Source organism: Malaya genurostris, chromosome 3, assembly GCF_030247185.1.
Source record: "Malaya genurostris strain Urasoe2022 chromosome 3, Malgen_1.1, whole genome shotgun sequence".
NCBI lineage: Eukaryota > Metazoa > Arthropoda > Insecta > Diptera > Culicidae > Malaya > Malaya genurostris.
In genome coordinates this window covers 124774402-124794063 of record NC_080572.1, presented here as the reverse complement: position 1 = coordinate 124794063, position 19662 = coordinate 124774402, and the positions used below count along the sequence as shown (strand labels likewise).

At 34.9% G+C, this 19662-nt stretch overlaps 1 pseudogene; it reads left to right on the top strand.

Annotated features, from left to right (window-relative positions):
- Positions 1-2461: 2461 nt before the first annotated feature.
- Positions 2462-19662, top strand: part of LOC131433971 (uncharacterized) — a 30996-nt pseudogene continuing 13795 nt past the window's right edge.

The following is a 19662-nucleotide window of genomic DNA, read 5'->3' as shown; positions in this document are numbered from 1 at the left end:
TTGGGGTGCCGGTAACCGAAATCGGTAGATATTTTGAAAATGACAAAACAAATCTTTGTTTGCGTAAATTTTGAAAGCATCCGGTATGAAATCACGAAATAGATCGATTTCACCTCATAAATATTAAATAAATATTGATGCTCTCCAATTTATGATACCACTTATGATGATATTTTTATGATATTTAAGTCAGAAAAAACTTATGTGTTGATTTTCGGTATTCGGCACAAGAAGAACGTTCTGCTATTACGCTATCTGCTTTCTGTCAAAAGTTACGGTGGAGTGCCGGCAACCGAACACCTTCCCGTACTGCATAATTTAATAGCATCGCTAAATATCCATGGAACGATGAGTCGTGAACCATTAAACACTTGACATTAACTGTCGACATCATGTCAAATAAACTTATCTATTTAATCAGATCCAAACTTAAATTTGTAACATTTCAAATTTAAGTTTGGATCTGCGTGAATTTTCGTCGAAAAATATCTGAATGAAGAAGTGGTATGAAAAGACTTTAATAACAAGTGAAAGACTTTATCGCACCACTAGGTGGATTACGAGGTGGGGGGCTAGGGTCCACTAGTTGATTGATAGTAGCTATTAGCTCTCTCCGGACAGTACCAGCCTAGATGCCGTGTGGAATCCGGCGGAAAAAAATGAACCAAGAATAGATCCACTGGGTTCCTGCTCCCATGTCGTAAAAGGCGACAATTGCAGCAGTTTCTTTTTTCCTTTCAGTTATTAGATATTTTCAATGTTTCACTCCTGATTACTCTATTTTACTAAATTTTCTCTCTATTCAACTTTATTCAATTTCCGTCTAGCTTCGGAGAAAAGTTTTATTTGAAATATTTTCTTCTTCCATGTTATTGATTGTCTTTCAGGATTATAAATTGAATGATAAAAATCAGCTATTGCGCAAATCCGTTGATATTACAAAAGTTAATAACAGAGATAATATATATCGGTATATTGAATACATAATAAAAATAGACTTGATATTAATATTTCGAACATTAAATTAATATTTTTCTTTGTAGCCGGCTGACCAGATCAACCAATATAACTAATTAATAATTTTAATAAAAAAAATTAAATAATAAAGCGGAAATAATAAATAATCAAGACGCGCGTGAAATCTGTTGACCTTTATTTGGTGATTTAAAATGATTTTATACCAACTGTTTAGAATATGTCAATGCAATGAATCAACTATTTTGTCTAAATCCTATTCACTCGTTTATTTTGTATCACGTAATTTCATTTATAAAAAATAGGGAAGTTTTTATTCTTTACGCGATAGTATTGCAAATTTTTCTTCAGTTTCCTCGAATAAGAGCTGTGAATCAAGACTTTCCGGGACTTCCATATAGGATATTGTTAAAACGTTCACTCGGGAAGTCAGTGAGTTTAGTGGTGCATCCGAGCATCTTGGAACAGGAACATACTGAGTCGCGCGCGAATAATACCAATACTGAAACTTTTGCTAACAAATATCCTTCTCCCGTGACATTTGTGGAGTGCGCAGTAGTATAACTCCCTGTACAATTTCAGCTAATCCTGATCAGAAACGGAGTAGCAACCAGGGGTGGTCGCTCAAGCTCAAGCTCACTAGATGGATTAAGAGTTGGGTTTTATGTTATCTGTGTATTATAATTCTTGTTCGTGTCTTACATTGTTAACCAATTTGTTTCAAGTTTGAGGTTCAATTAAAAAGGTTACATAGCACATATGAAATTTTACAATCACTCTGCCAAACAGTTTTAATCATTCAATATTATGGTATAATTGAGTGATTCTAAACAGTCATACACATCAATTCCTTACACTGAGAGCTGTACAGCAATAAATTTTATTTCAATCCTAATATTGGTGTAATATATATTCGCATACATTCCTTCTGTAAGCACAATATTAGCATTCCGAGCACATAAACTAATCTAACCAAAAAAGCTAAAGGCTAAATTTTCAGCTAATTTCATTAATCATCAATTTTGCTACTGGACGGTTTGTCTTAATTTATAAAAAACATATCTAGTTCACTTTTGACATCTCTGAGCTCCAACAGTGCCAACATGTGTAGCCGACGTAAAATTGCAACAAGTTTCCTATAAACAAGAAAGGCAAGACAAATTAAAAACAATATATTACATCAAGTTCAGTTATTCTTCATTATCACTAACGAGATTAAACAAGCTTCTCTATTTCGTTGTTTCCTCTGTTTTTCTTTTGGGCATGAATTTTCGACAACGCTAACCGAACCGTCATCGCGATCATCATCAAAATTGCGAATGTTTTTATTGCCCATCATCGGTCAGACCCTCACTGCCTGCCTTTTGGTCTGCATAACTGTGACTGTGGTTGTGAACAGTGCTTTTGGAGATTATTGTTTTGAAGACGCTTCACGCGAGCCTAGTCTTGGTAGATGAAGAGCCACCAGTCGTTGATTCGAAGTTCTTTCACGCGTAGTACATTTTAGCGCTGCTGAACTCACATTAAATCCTTCTCCGCACCGATGCGCAGATAGGGCCAAAGGCGCTTATTCTGAGCTTACTGGGACCCGGTGAAAGAACAACCTGCGCACCACCAAAAGCAACAACAACAAACATTATCAACGAGAATTCTTCTGGAGGACGGATTACTTTACTGACCAAGACTACGAAACTCGCACCATCTTCATTATGCTGAGCAAGAACAAGATGTTGCAGAATCAATATGTGTACTATATAAAACTAAAATGTTAAGAAGAGCTGTAATTCATTACGGTTTGGTGTACCGTGGTGGCAACATGTACGCGTGGCATTGAATTTAAGTGAACCACTTGAAGTACCTTCTCCGGGTTGAAATAGATGGACACTATTCGGTTATTAGAGTGGACCCTTCAGATTCAAGTGACTGCGAGGATAGTTGAAAAGTGAGTTGTGTGCCCGAGATCTGATTCTCAGGTGTTCTTGAAAGGAAGTCCATTGGAATCTTCAACCAAGTGAAAATGTGGCATTTAAAGTGAGTTCAGTGATTGCTGTTGTAGCATTGATAAGCAAGTTTTAAAATATGAGTTATAATATAACAGTGTCGTGGAGTAACCATCAACGAACTGAACACAAGACCAGGAAAAATATCCATCACGATAATAATCGATCATTGATGCAACGAACATTTCTCCATGTAACGATGAGTTATAGTCATAAAACTGATTAGAGAGAGGGAGAGAAAGACGCAACCGTGTATCGTCTTCGTCTGTCATGTATTTACCTTAATAGCGCCCAGTTATCCACGCTACCTCACGTCACGTTAAATGCGTATGCGGCGTGGCCCGGAACCGATAATTGCCGTAATTATTAATGTCATGATGATGAAGATGCGCGAGTAAATATAGAACAAGAACTGTGAACCACTTCACTCATGATGCTGTCGGTATGCATAATTGGCATCTCGAATGGCTAGGCAAGTTTGAATCATGACCGCTGGGTTATTCTCTGTTCAAGCGGTCAGAGTCTCAGAACATTCCTGCGAACGCCAATCAACTGTAAAAACTCGACTTGGGAATCCTCTTAAATGCCATGGATTATTTTAATAAGGGAGATAAACGGATGATGCGCTAAGTCCCGCGATAAGTTTATTGAACCATTCGTTGATCAAGCTTACTACTACATGCTATATTAAAAAAAAATAATTATGTAATAATAAACATACAAAACTTATTGTTTTGCGCTGAATCCCCGCAAAATAATGGCCGGCAAAAGATAAAATAGCACAAAGTCTCGGTAATCTAAATTTCGATTAACGTCAGTTATTATCGAAATCGTCAACAAAAAGTTTTCTGGCTGTTCAGTGCAACTTTTACTGATTATTCGATAAAAGCAAAGGAAGTAGAATTTATGAATTACTTAGCCTTCAGCAAAATGTCAATAAAAAGATGCCTTTTGCCGAAAAATCAGTAAATCTACTAAACGATTTTCGTAAAACATATTTTTTTTTATTTATGATAAATGTCTCTCTGTTCAGGCCTATTTGCGTACAAGCTTTACGTTGCCGATTTTTTATTTAATTTTTTTAACCCTTATACCCTTTTTCTATAGGAAGAGTCATTTCAGAAACATAATATTGATTACTGAACTATCAGCAAAATTGTGTATTGTCGATCTGTCTAGACATTTTATTATACCGAGCTCGAGATTTGGTTTTAAGTGTGTACGATGAAACATTTATGCGCACTAATAAACACAAAAAAAAATCGATAAACTTGCAGCTTTGAGAAAAAAAATGTAAATGTATATCATCAATATACATAATATTTATACCATTTTTCGTTACATAAACATATATACATCTTTTATCTATATGCACCGAATTGAACTAAACTTAGAAAAAATATAGAACTGCTTCTTTCTCAAAATGAAGTAAAAATTTTAAAAAAAGTTAATTTTTCTAGATTTCTTATCAACATTCTTCAAACAAATTGAGTTCAAAGTGATTTATCTATAGAATCATATTCTAGCATGTTTTCAAAATATAGGAGAGATCGGGGCTAAATCGGACACTTTTTAGAAATTAAAAAAAATATCCATTAAAACTGGGTTTTCACCCAAATCATCTCTACCGCGTCATCTCCAATCGCGTTTACAGAGTCAATCTATATAATCGAAATAATAGCAGGTTTATAAGATATTTAAGCTGTCCGGTTTAACCACGTGTCCGGGCTAGCCCCTGTCTCCCCTAATAATTGCTTGAGTTTCGGTGTGGGGGGGGGGGGGGGGTATAATTATTGGACAAAAATGGAAGAGACGCTCTTTTTTTAATTTTATTTTTCGGTTTATTAATTACTTCATGGGAAAGCACTCAATTTATTCGCCATTTTTGTACAATATACAAAGTACATCCGACCTTTTCGAAAAACAATCCTGAATCGAATTGGTTTCTCCACCCGGGTACACACTTAAATTTTCTTGCTGAATCTCAACAAAAAAATGCCGAGATTTGCATAAGCGAGTGCTCGGTAATCGCCTCGCAATATGCTGAGAATCTCGGCAATCCACTATTGTTGTTTTTCGTTTACTAACAAGTTCAGTATAATATTATGGCGAACTTCGGTAAAAGAACGCGCTTTACCGAGATATCAGCATATTACTTTAACGACTTTCGGAAAAGTGCATGCGGTTTACTGAATGATCAGTACAATGCTGTGTTGCCGATATAATCCGGCATTTCATTATGCTGAGCTCGAAAAACGGTTTTAAGTGTGTTAAACAAAAGATTTATCATACTGAAAACGAGAAACGTCATCATTATTCATATTATTTATAACAGTTTTATAGTCGGTTTACTTACTGTCAAATTTCACCTGGATCAAACTTCCGGTTTCGGAATTAAAAATTGATAAATACTACAAAGTTCAATAGGGCGCGGGCCGTGTGTTCCGAAATGATTTTTTTAGTGTCAGTAGGATCGTAGTACTAGCTATGCAATAGTTCTGTACACTATGAATCGGCTGCGAAGTCTATTGAAACAGAAAGGCCAAACACCACAAAAGAAAAGTAGGGCCAATACTTTGCTTATAGAAACCGTCATAAATGTAATGATGAAAATAATGCAAAACTCTCAAAAACTGAGCACAAACTTATTCTAAGGTTTTGGTCTTGTTAGTTGAAGCTGAGTTGATTATATAACACTGTTTACATTTCGCTCGAAACCCGCTAATAACTATATATTCTGTTTCTTTTCATGTTCATGTTCCATGTCCATGATTTGTGACTTTGTAAGAGACCTATACAGAGAAGTGTTCGGAACGTAAGATGATTACGAAGCCTCTGCCAATTTTAATCTTGATGATTCTCACTCTTCCACTATTAAGCGATGAAACTCCAATGAATTTCGTCGTGTTGCACTTAAAAGCGCTATTCTGAAAATTGAAGTGCATCATACTACCCATTAAACGTTACACATGAATCGAATGTTACTCCGTTCGACTCGTCGCTTGATTTTAATGAAGTCACTATCACAATGCGTTGGTTGGTTTTACTAAATGGTATGCTATCATCAAATTTACAGTATAATCAATAATTGCTCAACCATACTGTTTGTTCAGCCAACGAGTTCTTTTTACAGTCGTTGATCATGATTTTTTGTATTAAATACGGTCGAAAGTAGCATTTTATGATAATCTTTTTTGCTAACCCCTTGGTGTTTGTTTTGAAAGCAAAAAACGGATGAGTGCCACTTAATTTGAAAATTCCGAGTAAATTAAATTAGCGGTAAGTAAATTAGCGGTTCAAATCGAACTGCCGAGTTTTACATTAAGCAATCCAATTTGAACTGCTTAAACGGAGTCTAAGAAGAAACGTAAACAAAATTCAAAACTGTTATTATTCAGTTTTTATTCGGTTTTGGAATTCAAATTTTTTAGCGGCTGTTTTCTTTGTTCCGTGAAATACTTTGGCTGGTAAGAGATTTCCTTGACAAGGAAAATCTATTAGTTCGAATTCCAGCTCAGCAAAAATGTTTAATATTAGCTTCTATACTATACGCAATACATTGTGACCCAAAGTGGTCGTATCTGTTAGGAAATGCCATCATAGTGCCTGGAAGAATAGGAAGAATAAGACATTGTTTGCTATTAACACATCGATCAATACAAGGTTTGTTAAAAAAGTATTGCGAAATTTGAATTTTCGCGGGTTACGTATGTTCAATTTTGATCTTTTGGTGGCGTTATGTTGGTATTTATGACACACACTTTGTTGCCATTTTGAATGTCCAGTCAGTTTTTGACAGCTATTGTATGTAGAATTTGTATTAAATTTTGAGTGAGAACAACTTAAAATGCGCGGATGCAATCAGAATGTTGACTGTTGCATCATCTATTTAAAATTATTAATTTCAGTTCAGTTTGTTTTTAGTTCCCGAGTTGGCGGTCAATGCATACGGCGCCAGTTGTATGTTCGAACCCCGACCTGGAAGGATTCATAGTGTCAGTAGGATCGTAGTACTATTTTTTTAGGTAAAATTTTGTTTGGACTCATTTGCGTTAGCTTAACGTGGCCGATTGTCTTGTTAGGTGGAAAAGAATGGAAGCCGTATTATGGGACGACCTGCTCCCCTAGGGTGATCGTACACACTTCGAAAAAATCCTGTAATTTTACATCTTATTAGATGCACATAAAAGGAGCGTTGCAGTTCACGCAAATTTAAGTGAAAGAAGAACATTTAATAGTGTGTCTAAAATTCCATTACATGAAATTTATTAAAAAAAAAAATGAGTGCCGCGACTTGAACCAAGAACCATTGGATTGCAAAGTACGTTGTTAATCGATCGTTAGTCGCACCTGCTAGAGGAGTTACAGTCGAAACCAGTCAAATTCAAGCTAATCTAACATTAAGTCATTACAAATGAAATTCTGGTGCTAGTCTCAAGTACACCAACATAATCCAGTGATTGTTCAAAGTTTTCATATAGTTTCCACGTTGACAGGAATTAAAAACAAAGCAAAGTATTGGCATTTTTAACAAACTTCGCAGCCGATTCTTAGCGTACAGAATCATTGCATGGCTAGTAATACACACCAAAAAATTTTTAATTTTACAGGTGACTTAATTCCTCATACGATGTAATTCATAAAGACCTTATTTGTCAAATGACGGAAAATTTAATTTGTAATGACTCAATGTTAGATTAGCTTGATTTTTACTGGTTTCGACTGTAACTTGCGTTCCTCTAGCAGGTGCGACTGTCTGGCTTTAAATGCCTCTTTTACCAGCCAAGCAGATGTGTGCTTCTGTAGCTCAGTCGATTAACAACGTGCTTTGCAATCCAATGGTTCTTGGTTCGAGTCGCGGCGGTCGCTATCAGTATTCGTTTTTTATTTAAATAAATTTCATGTAATGGAATTTTAGACACAATATTCAATGTTCTTTTTCCACGTAAATTTGCGTGAACTGCGACGCTTCTTTTATGTGCATCTAATAAGATGGTAGAATCGAATCACAGGGTTTTTCGAAGTGTGTACCAGGGGGATCCTAATTGAAGCTTTTTGGTTTGGGTGAGTGTTGCTGGCAAAACAAACATGTTCTCAGTGGTTCGAGAAGATGTGAGCAACGAAAAGCGTTCTGGACGCCCGAGCACGAAGCCCATCAAGAAGCAGTGCAAAATTTAAACACGAAATTGTTTTTGACCCATTGTTCTGAAAATAACAAAAGTAGCGTAACTTTTAGCATAATAACTCACAAACTAAAGAACTGGGGACGGGTATAGCGTGATGGGTAAGTCGATGCCCTGTCACGCAGCCCACCTGGGTTCGATTCCCAACCCCGCACATAGGGTCAGAAAATTTTTCTGGCCCGAAGAGGCAAATGACCTTAAGGTTAAAACCTCCATAATCGAAACAAAAAAAAAAAAAGAATAGAATATAATGAAATTTTAACAGCTGTCTTTTAAAGGTTGGTATTGACTGAAAAAGGTGACTGCAATAAAACTAACGCCATCTATGTGTAGGCCCGGGACTTTTCAGCCCATGTGACAGATATCAAAAGGAGGAGTATTTATTTTCAAAAAAAAACTACAAGGTCAGCCCCGTGGGGTTGTTCGAGCCATTGATGTGGAACAAGGCAAACAAAATTTCTAATGATCTACAATCATACAGTCCAATCAATCGTCACACTTTTGAATTCGCAATTGCACGTGAGTCTTAGTTCTTAGATTGATCTTGATTAGCAACCAACGCCGAACATCTCATCTTATATAAATTAGAAATTAATATTAAGCACTCACAATTTATTCTAGGGTAGTTTCATCCGAACTCGCATGACACAAGATCAAAGCATATCAATTAACGCTTCAAATCTTTTTATGGCGCATTCTGTCTTGCTGTCTAGCAACGACCTACCTCTAGCATGCTACGCGTAGGACTGAAACGTTAGCTATAACCTTGCTTATATTTATAGATTTGCGTGCTTCCAACAGCTTCGCTTTTGCATCGATTGACCAATCAGAGCGATGCTTTTCCTTTGATATATCGCTTACTCCTTCAAAACCGTCGTCATACGTCAACCGTTAATCATACATAATTGAAAATACATGTCTTGATACATTCAAATCGAATATTAGAAATATTTCCGATCAAATAATGAAATAATATTAATAATTGATTCAAAATATACTGAGCTGTAAGTGTTTTAAACCTGACCACATTTCTACGAGTATTTTTCCTTGAGTGTTCGATTTGCACCTCTATATAGATAATAAATATGTGTTCCACATGAAAATATTACGCCTAGATTCAAATAAGCCTGTATGGAACAAAACAACATTGATGCCTAAATATAACAAATGTTAGCTGTGATTTTGACAATAGCTGTGTAGTTCTACATTAACAGTTCGAACAAGCTCAGAGAACTGTCTCGTCTAAGTTAAGGTTTTTTGCATTGTCGCTCTAAACAACGGTCTGAAATTTTAAACAAACGTCACTTTGTAATTTTGGAACAGGAACGAATTCCGTATAAAATCATAAGACCTGAATTTAAGTTTGTGAAAATCGGATAAACCATTTCCAAGATATCCGAGTTTCTTCCGGTACTTCCAGAACCCGAAGCTGAAGGGAGTTTATGTGGCCAGTAACTAACATAACCTACAAAATGGAAAAGTTTCAAGACCAATTTAGAATTTTTTTTACGGATTTTGTATCATGACTTTATATAGTGGTATATTAATCGAATACTCATTATCCTGTAGTTCTGGAACCAGATGTCGAATCTGATTAAAATTCAGGAATTCCGTGTAATATCATAAGACTTTGTATTGAAATACAGGTTGATAAAAGTCGGTTCCGCCATCTCTGAGAAGAGTGATTGAGATTATTTGACACATACCAATTTTTCAAATCAATTTTCAATTGGTCCTAACTACTTGAATCAATACGACGAAGTTTTATCACCACGAACATAACAACGTAGTTTTAGGATTGTACGAAAATACCTTCCTTTCTAGTTTAATGATTAATAAAAATTAACTGTTTCCCGTCAAGATCATATATTTTGACCATAATAACGCTAGTAGTACTTTAGTTCAGCTATTTGAACACCCCACCCACTTCCTTTGTAACCATGAGAAAATTCTAACCATGAACTTCAGTTTTTTATGTTCATACTATTTTCGGTCTTTTAAAATAAAGCAAGATCGACCGACAGAAGATTGGACGCAATAAACAAGTCTAATTAAGAATTCGTTCGTCACTTTTACGCGTCTGACCCGACCCGAGAGTAGGTGTAGGTAATAGGGGTCGTTTAAAAATCTTGGTTCAGTGAAACACCTAATCCATGTGACAACAACGATTGCAATGGTGACAGTGGCGACGCAGTAAATTATAAAGGCAAACGATCCGCCAGGAAATGCTTTTGGTATGGCGAGAATTCCTGTAACTTAATCAAAATGATTTCACTCCCAGTAGACATTTCTCGAAATCGGGACGGAGTGACAAATTGTGTGAGATTATACGCAACATGTTTATCATTATAGTGAGCAGTAATGAATTAATAGTTTTAAAAACATTATCGTTTGCCAGTCAATTAGACGAATCTTCAGCTTGACATTCGGGCCATGTGTTTCGATTTAAAAATATCTCATAACTGGTATCTCGATGATGATTATGAAGAGTGGTATAAAAATTTTATTCGCTTACTTTTGAATGAGCGATAAAATAGTTCATTTAAAACAAACATTGCTTTCACATTATACATGCGGTTCGAGGGCGGCAAATGTGCATCATGTTAGTCTAGGCGATAAACTGTTTCATTGAACATTCCTTCTACAATGTGCGGCATTCGATTCAACCGGCGTCAATCCCATTAGGATAAACTGTTATAATATGCCCTTCCTAAGAAAACATTGAGATACATTAAGGTCTCTTTTTGCACGGTTTCTTCTCGCACGGTTTCTTCTCGCACGGTTTTTTTTATACACGGCTTTTTCTACGTGGATTCCGGAATTAATACGGTTTTTATTTACGCGGTTTTCGCAATTACCACGATTTCTGATGAGTGTTTAAAAAGCACTGTCATTTCTTTTTTGAGAAAAATTAAAAAAAGGGGACAGATTGTATGCAAGAAAACGATTATGAGAGCTAATTTCAAGTTTGAAAGTTAACTAAAATCATTCACTCAACAATTCACGAGATCAGTCGAGTCGTAAATTAACCGACAACGTCTCTTCCGCTGCAGTACAGTACTTTATACCCATTCGAATGATATAGCTCTAAGAGTATTATGATTTGCGCCGATGGAATGAGTTGTTTCATCATGATTTCTAATTTGATCCATATTCATCTTTATGAATTCTTCCCCTTTAATTCTGTCGCTGCGTACACAGATCTTCATTCAATACCCATGTCGTGCCCACTCAGTACGACATAAAGATACACGGGGGTTACGTACTGTGTTAAAAAAATCAGTGTAAAATAAAACCGTGTTAATTGCGGAAATCGTAAAAAAAATTGCTTGGAAAATTTGACGTAATAATTCCAAAAACCGTAGATTTGATTATTTGTTTGTTCTGTTTTTGTTAAAATGGAACTGTTTTTTCACAAAATAAAAACGGAAATCTATAAACCAGCCTGAGGTTACGAGAAGGGTCTAGTCATACTTGATAAAACACATTGGATGATAAATTAAAATTAGAACACTCAGGAAACACGTTGTACAATAAGCAAATTAATCCAAATGACTCATGCTTTCTGTTTAATGAATTCGGTTTTCAAAAGAACGATAATACGTAAAATTTAGAACATTCGACTAAAGAAGTGAATTTTCATGAAAGATGTGTTGTTGTTCATGATATCAATCGTTTTCAATCATGATAGACATGATTCATAATGTCATGATTCTTAATCATGGTTCGGCACTAGATTTTTATCCGTGCTATATGTATTAATATATTTTCTTCGAGCATGTAGGTATTTCATTGTAACACGCCTGAGGAACATAATTTTCAATGATTCCAGTAGAAGTGGTGAGAATTGATTGATGCAATCACACGTTCCAAAACGACCACATTCTCTAGACAATTTGTCCCAGTAACTGTATAATATGCCACACAACAAATAAGTAGTATGTCCCATAACAAGAGACATTATTCCCCACAACAATAATGCATTATGCCCCTTGGAATGTCAAAATGTCACTTGAAAAAGGAAGGGGCTTTTTGGCCAGCAGGGGCGCTTTATAATACTTTCTCCTACCAGTTCATTTAGAACTGCAGAGCAACCAAACGAAAATAAGGAGAGGATTTGTTACATATATTCCTGTATTAGAAAAGAAGCCCACATCTTTCGATTAATCTGAGATGTGCAAAAAATATTCTATTGCGATGAATCAAAAAGCATCTAATAGCACGTACTTTGTTGTGTTTGTAAAAAAAATAACTACCCGAACGGTTTTACTTCATTTGCGGTGAGCACCATATCTCCAAAACTAATGAATCGATTAATTCCAAAATTTTAGTAGAGGTTTTTAACTGCTACAGCTAGTTCGTGAGCGAAGTATTTTACTGAATAAAATGTTTGGCGTTATTGGTAATGTTTTTTCCGAAAAAAATTGATGTTCGAATATCAATTTTTTTCAAAAAAACAAAACCAATCACAAAAAAAATAATAATTTTCAATTTTCCACATATGACGAATTTTTTTTAAGACGCCTAAAAGTATGTACTATTTGATACTTTTTTTATTCATCACAATGAACTAATTTTTGCATCTCCCAGATTAAACGAAACACATGGGCTTCTTTTCCCACGCAGGAAAGTGTGTAAGCCCCTAAAGGGTGTATCGTTTAAAATTCGCACACACCAAACTCATTCTCAAAATTTATAATGCTTTTGTAATCGAATGTGCGAAACTTGACCTTAAACCCAGCCACGACCTCAGAATCGACAGTTTTTTTGCATGTTAACCAATGTATCTTTATTATTCACTACTTTTGGGTTGTTTTAGAAAGTGCTGCTTCATAATGGCCCTGTATTTTTTCTGTTGGGTGCAGTCCCGGAGTGTTTGGGATATTCGTCTTATACCACTTATTACTTATTACTCTAGCATGTCCTACATATAGTGGTATGATGCTAAATTCAGCCAGAAGGTTGTAAGACCATCATGAATCTTCAGGAGAGGGAGAAGCCGCTTTTGGAAAGACTCTTCCAAAGACATCTGCCCATTCGTGGTGATTGTTGTAACGAATGTTGCTCTCCGCTTTCCAAATACTGTTTCTCCTCAAAGCTTGGAGTCTTCTTAACCTCAAACGTACATAGTAAAGCCCGAGTTCTGGTGTTCTGCACAAAAGTCTTGTTCAATTATAACTTTTTTGCCACCTCTCGAACTGAGGCGTTCAGTTTCCGTATAAAAATCCCAACCACGCTTTCGTGATCGTTTTCGTTAACCTGATGGGTTTTTACCTTTCCTATAAATATCAAAAATAGGTTTAGAATTCGCTCAAACTTTAGAAAAATTATCCGAGGCCCGAGGGCTGAGTGTCATGTACCAATCGGTTCATCTCGACGAACTGAGCAAATGTGTGTGTGTGTGTTGTCAACAAAGAGGTCAAAATCTCAGAGATGACTGGACCGATTTTGATCAAACTAGTCGCAAATGAAAGGTCTCCCAGTCACCCTGAACGCTATAGAATGGTTTTCAGATGCTTACTTTTTTAGTTTTACGAAGTTTTATGTCAAAATGTATTTATCACAATTGACCTTGTAAACAGAATATGTTCTAAGACTATTTTTAACGGAGATATCGATATTCTTTTGTAAGTGACTTTTCGCCTCATTCCAGTAGTAGAGTATTTGTTATGATAAAGCGATGTTTCGGAGCAAAGTGAAATACGATTTTCAATACTGTTTTATGCAATTGTTTCTTAGCACCTAAAAGACTATGCGCAGCACTCTTTTTCATAACATTTCGATTTTAGTACGGGTCGTTTTTGGCAACATAATCGTTCGAACATGACATATGTATTATAAAGATGGCAGTATTTTAAAATTCAAAACAATTTCATATTTATAATGATTTACACTGTTTGCAACAATAATTTCTGGATGAACACAACTTCCTACACCCTTATACCATTCGAAGCAAGCCGTCGAGATAAGCAAATTTGTGTATGAACAATATTTCGGATTTCTGCAAACTTAGACTTATATGAACAGTATGCTCCCATATAAGATATCTGAATTTCATTTGGATCCGACTTCTGGTTCCGGAACTACAGGATGATATATGTAATGAAAATAAATAATGTTACTCATTTTGCTAGTAGATGACTGAGCCGATTTCGGCCAAAAAACATTTAAATAAAAGGTCTTAAGATACTGTTTTGCTGCTTGTTTTTTAATCAGATTCGACTTCCGGTTCAAGCCATACAGGGTGATTAGTGTAAAAATTTCACATAAATTTATCGGGTTCACAGATTTTGGTAGTCGACGACTAAATAAACTTGTTTCAGTTTTACCGGTATACAATTTTCGATCCCGGAAGGTAGAACGCACTACGATTTCTCTAAGATGGCTACACTTTTCAAAAATTTCGAATCTAATGAACTTATAGCAAAATTGAATGGTATTAAAAAAATTATCCTGGTGAGACTAATGAAATGGTTAACAATCTATTAGGCGAATTAACCTGACTACACTGGCTACACCGATTTCCGAATTCCGTGTCCGAAAGTATCGGAAATTGAAAAGCTAAAAGAAAGCGAAAACGAATTTTATAAACGAAAATTCAAATTGAAATAAAATTCTGGTCCCATACAAAATTGGTGAATTTTATCCGATTCCGACATCCAATTTTGAAATTACAGGGTGATGAGTATTCAAAATTTAAACCGTCAAAGAAGATGACGATACCAAACAATCGTTAGAGTTGGGCTTACAACTATTTCAATTTTATCGTCATACTAATTCATGGCCATACGAACTATTTTGGGTTATGCTGGTCTTTGAATGTCGTTGCTGAAAGTAACATAAATAATGACACAAACTTTAAAGAGAAACTCACTTCTACATTTCAACGAATGCTTAATCGATTGTCACACGTTTAGATTAAAAGGAATAATTCTAAGGTTTCATACATTTTATATCTTCGATTCGTCTTGCAGTTCCAAAATGAATTTTAAAATTCATTTAAAACGACGTCATTGAAATAAATTCATGAAAACTAAGCACAACGAAGAATATTTACCCGAAAAACACATGCTGATTGATAAAAAGGTATCATCTCACTGCTAGGTGGATTAAGCCGTTTTTATAATTTCATCTGGATTCGACGACCAATTCTGTGACTAATAAAAAATACGCAAAAAAAGTTAAATATTCGCTAACACTCAATTTTTGAATTTCATCCGGATCCAATTTCCAGTTCCGGAATTACTTTATGATTAATGAAAAAACAACAATTTCAGGAGTGTAGTTTTATAAATGTATATTTATACACTCCTCTAATTCATAGGCTTTGTTAATTGATGACCATACAAACCTCACTTCGGATATACCGGATCCCCAATTCCCGGTTACGGGAGCACCCAATGAAAAAGTTATAAACACAGATAAAAATATTTTGTGAATTTACATTTATTTTCATGCACATATTTGGAGCAGGTAATTGAATGGAAAATTACATTACAAAACTAAGCGATTTGTAAATATACAGCCTTGTTCAATGAAAAAGTAAATGCATTTCAATGTAATTTTACATCAATCATGGTTTTAAATCAGATTTTCGTTTTAACTGATGTCTGTTTAATAGTACTATTGGTTTACATGTCGTGTAAGTTTCATCTTTTCTTTCTGTGAAGGTCACCTCACACTAGACCAACCCGACTTGGATTTTTCTTTTTCTGCTATGGCCGAGCTGTACATGCAGCAATGTGCAGGTGCGGGTAAGTTTTAAGTTTTCCGAAGAAAATGAAATGAAACAGATTTTCTTGTATGTATGATTTATTTTGAAAATTTATATATTTTTTAAGGTTCACGCACACTGTATATCTCAATATCGGTAAACCGTAAATCGCCATCTATTATTTTGAAATTATTAAATTAATTGCTTAAAATTACAGTTAAAATTGTAAAAAGTTTAAAAGGATATCGATAGATCAGAGGTCACCATCTTACAGTTTGAAACAATTGCAAGTATCGTTCTCCGACTACGTCGTTCTCGTTGAGCCTGCTCCCAAAATACTTACAATATTATGCCTAATGATATAAATAAATGATTCCATTTACAAGTCACTGTTTCAGTTAGAAAACTAAGATTAAGATGTAATTCAAATCATATCTCTCCAATCATCCCTATTCTGTATTTCGATCGAATCGGATTTTATTGAACGAATGTAAAAATTTGCATTCTGTAAATCGATCGAGTGATGCTTTTGTATGGAAAACTCGAACTCGATCGAGTTACAGAATGCAAAAAAATCGGACATGTTTCATTCACAAACTAAAGCGTTCACCACGTCTACTAAATTTATAAATCCATCAATTTCGACCTTGTGTTCTCCGAGCCATTTATTTCGGGTGTCAACTGTGACGGTTAAGTAATATATGTGAGAAGATAGTCTTTTCAATTCAACTCAATCTTATTTTGAAAGAAATATTAGCAATTTAGACGAGAAAGTTACTTCATCGAATTAGAAGTTTAATGACCTTCTCCTCCTACGAACTAACTAAAACAAAGCAAAACCTACGCCAATATTTAAAAAAAAACGAACCAACTTTTTCCCGTTAGTTTTTATGACGTTCCAAAAATGCTGGTTACATTCAAGTGCACATCAGTTCACTCGGTTTGAGGAAAACAAAAAGGAACACCGGTGTTTTTATTTATTCTATTTGTGGATCAAATAATCTTATCCTAACACATACGTAAGGGCTATAAGTCAAAGCATTTCCAACATTGGATGGATGATACCTAACTAACAAATGTTTTAGCCTTAAACTCAAACTTCGTGTGAATTCCTTGATAAATACTATCCATCTGAAAGCAAGTATAACATCAACAGTACATATAATTTATTTTACCTAAGTCATTCGCTTGAAAATAAGGTAATGAGCATATTTTAACTACACACCAACGTTCATATCTCATTTAAAAATTTTACAAAAACATTTGGAAAAAATAGCTTAAAAGAAAAATTAAGAACAAAGACTAGATTTCTGAGATTATCTGTTAAAACATTCGGCGAAACAAAGTTTATTGCATAATAATGTGTATACTCTCGATTATTTTTTTTAAATTCACGTACCCTTCACAATAGTATAAAAATTCTTTATTAGAAATCTAGAGGAATCGCTACTTTTTGTGCTCCCCACGGAGAACCCGCAGATCACAAAATTACAATATTGCAATTGTTGTTTCACGCCCTGGTTGTTTCAACTAAAATGTTGTTGATTTAACTAACATATCTGTTGATTTTGACATAACCATTCAGGTAACCGAAATTGTTGTATTCAAATGCTGTCACTTGGCGAAGAACGAAGACAGCAAAAGGCAGAACAAAAAACCTCTTCATTTCACCAGAAGCTTTTCATATTGAAAATTTTCAATGGTAAATGAGCGTCATTTATGTTAGTTACGTAGTGGTCGTTTTATGTAAGTGAAAGTATGCAGAAGAATATAACAATTAATTGTAAAACAAGTTTTCCATGTGTTAAATAGATATTCCTACAGTATAAATGTTTTAATTTCATCTGAGAGTAATGTATTCTAGGACAGTTCATGTTAATGTTATTAAAACCGCTTAATGCTTAAAAATTTCAGTTTTTGCAATGACTGAGCGGAAATATATATTGGAGAAGCCAAGTGAAAGAAAAACTAACAGAAAAGATGAATTTTTGGAAAAAGATACGCTCAGAGACAGGACTCGAACCTGCGTTCTTATGCATTCCGTGCATACGCGCTACCATTTCGCCACTCTGATCTTGCTTTAGCCACTCTAAAACTCGAAACAGACATAGCAGCAACGTACATCGAACATGGTCTACATCCTGGCCGTCACCCGACCGATACCTTACATCCAATCATCTTCTCTGTCCATCAAACACTAGTCCTCTCGCTTTATACCTTTTTTTTTTTTTTTATTAAACTATTTATTGGAATATGAGTTAAAATTAAATTATTAAGATTTAAATTGGGTGTTCAGCCACAAGTGGTGACTTTTCAGCCCTGTTATATATATATATATATGATTTGGTTATTACCATGAAGACATCATTTGCTTCCGCAATTCTGAGATTTTTGTGTAGGGAAAATTCTAAACCTACTTGTATTGTGTAATGGGGAAAAGGAACTTATATACTAACTTACTAACTAATACAGAGAGCGAATCGATTCAATTGAAGATTGCATCGATTTTTGTCGGAATTTGCTTATAATATTATGTGACATTACATCTAATGGTTCTATATTTGTGAGTCTGTGTAACTCATTTGTACTAAACCAGGGAGGACGCTTCAGAATCATTTTCAGAATTTTATTCTGAATCCTTTGAAGCGTTTTCTTCCTGGTGGAACAACAGCTTGACCAAATTGGTACCGCATAAAGCATGGCTGGTCTGAAAATTTGTTTATAAATTAACAATTTGTTTTTTAGACAGAGCTTAGAATTTCTGTTTATAAGAGGATATAAACATTTAATATATTTATTACACTTTGCCTGGATTCCTTCAATGTGATCCTTGAAAGTGAGTTTTTTGTCATACGTTAAACCTAAGTATTTAGCTTGATCAGACCATGTCAATTCCAAGCCATTCAATTTGAGAATGTGATTATTGTTTGGTTTAAGAAAAGAAGCTCTTGGCTTGTGAGGAAAGATAATTAATTGCGTTTTTGCTGCATTTGGTTTAATTTTCCATTTTGACAGATAATCACTGAAAATATTTAAACTTCTTTGTAGGCGACTGCAGATCACTCTTAGATTTCTACCTGTGGCTAACAGACTTGTGTCGTCACAGAATAGCGATTTCTGACAACCAACGGGTAGATTTGGAAGATCAGAAGTGAAAATATTATACAAGATTGGAGCTACACTCGAACCCTGCGGAACACCGGCTCGTACGGGTAGCAATTCAGATTTACAATTCTGATAGCTAACCTGAAGAGTACGATCAGTTAAATAATTTTGAATCATTTTGATCAAATAAATAGGAAACTGGAAATCAGACATTTTTGCTATTAAACCTTTGTGCCAAACACTGTCGAATGCTTTTTCTATGTCTAGAAGAGCAACTCCAGTGGATAACCCAGAAGATTTATTTGATTTTATCATGTTCGTTACTCTGACAAGTTGATGAGTAGTTGAATGTTCATGACGAAATCCAAACTGCTCTGGTAAAAAAATTGAATTCTCATTTATATGAGTCATCATTCTTAACAAGATAATTTTTTCAAAAAGTTTACTGATAGAAGAAAGTAAGCTAATTGGGCGATAACTTGATGTTTCTGCTGGGTTTTTATCAGGTTTTAGGATAGGAATTACTTTAGCGTTTTTCCATCTTTTTGGGAAGTAAGCTAATGAAAAACACTTGTTGAAAATTTTAACCAGGAGTCTCAAGGCAACATCGGGAAGATTTTTAATAAGAATATTAAAAATTCCATCATTACCAGGAGCCTTCATGTTTTTAAGTTTTCTAATAATT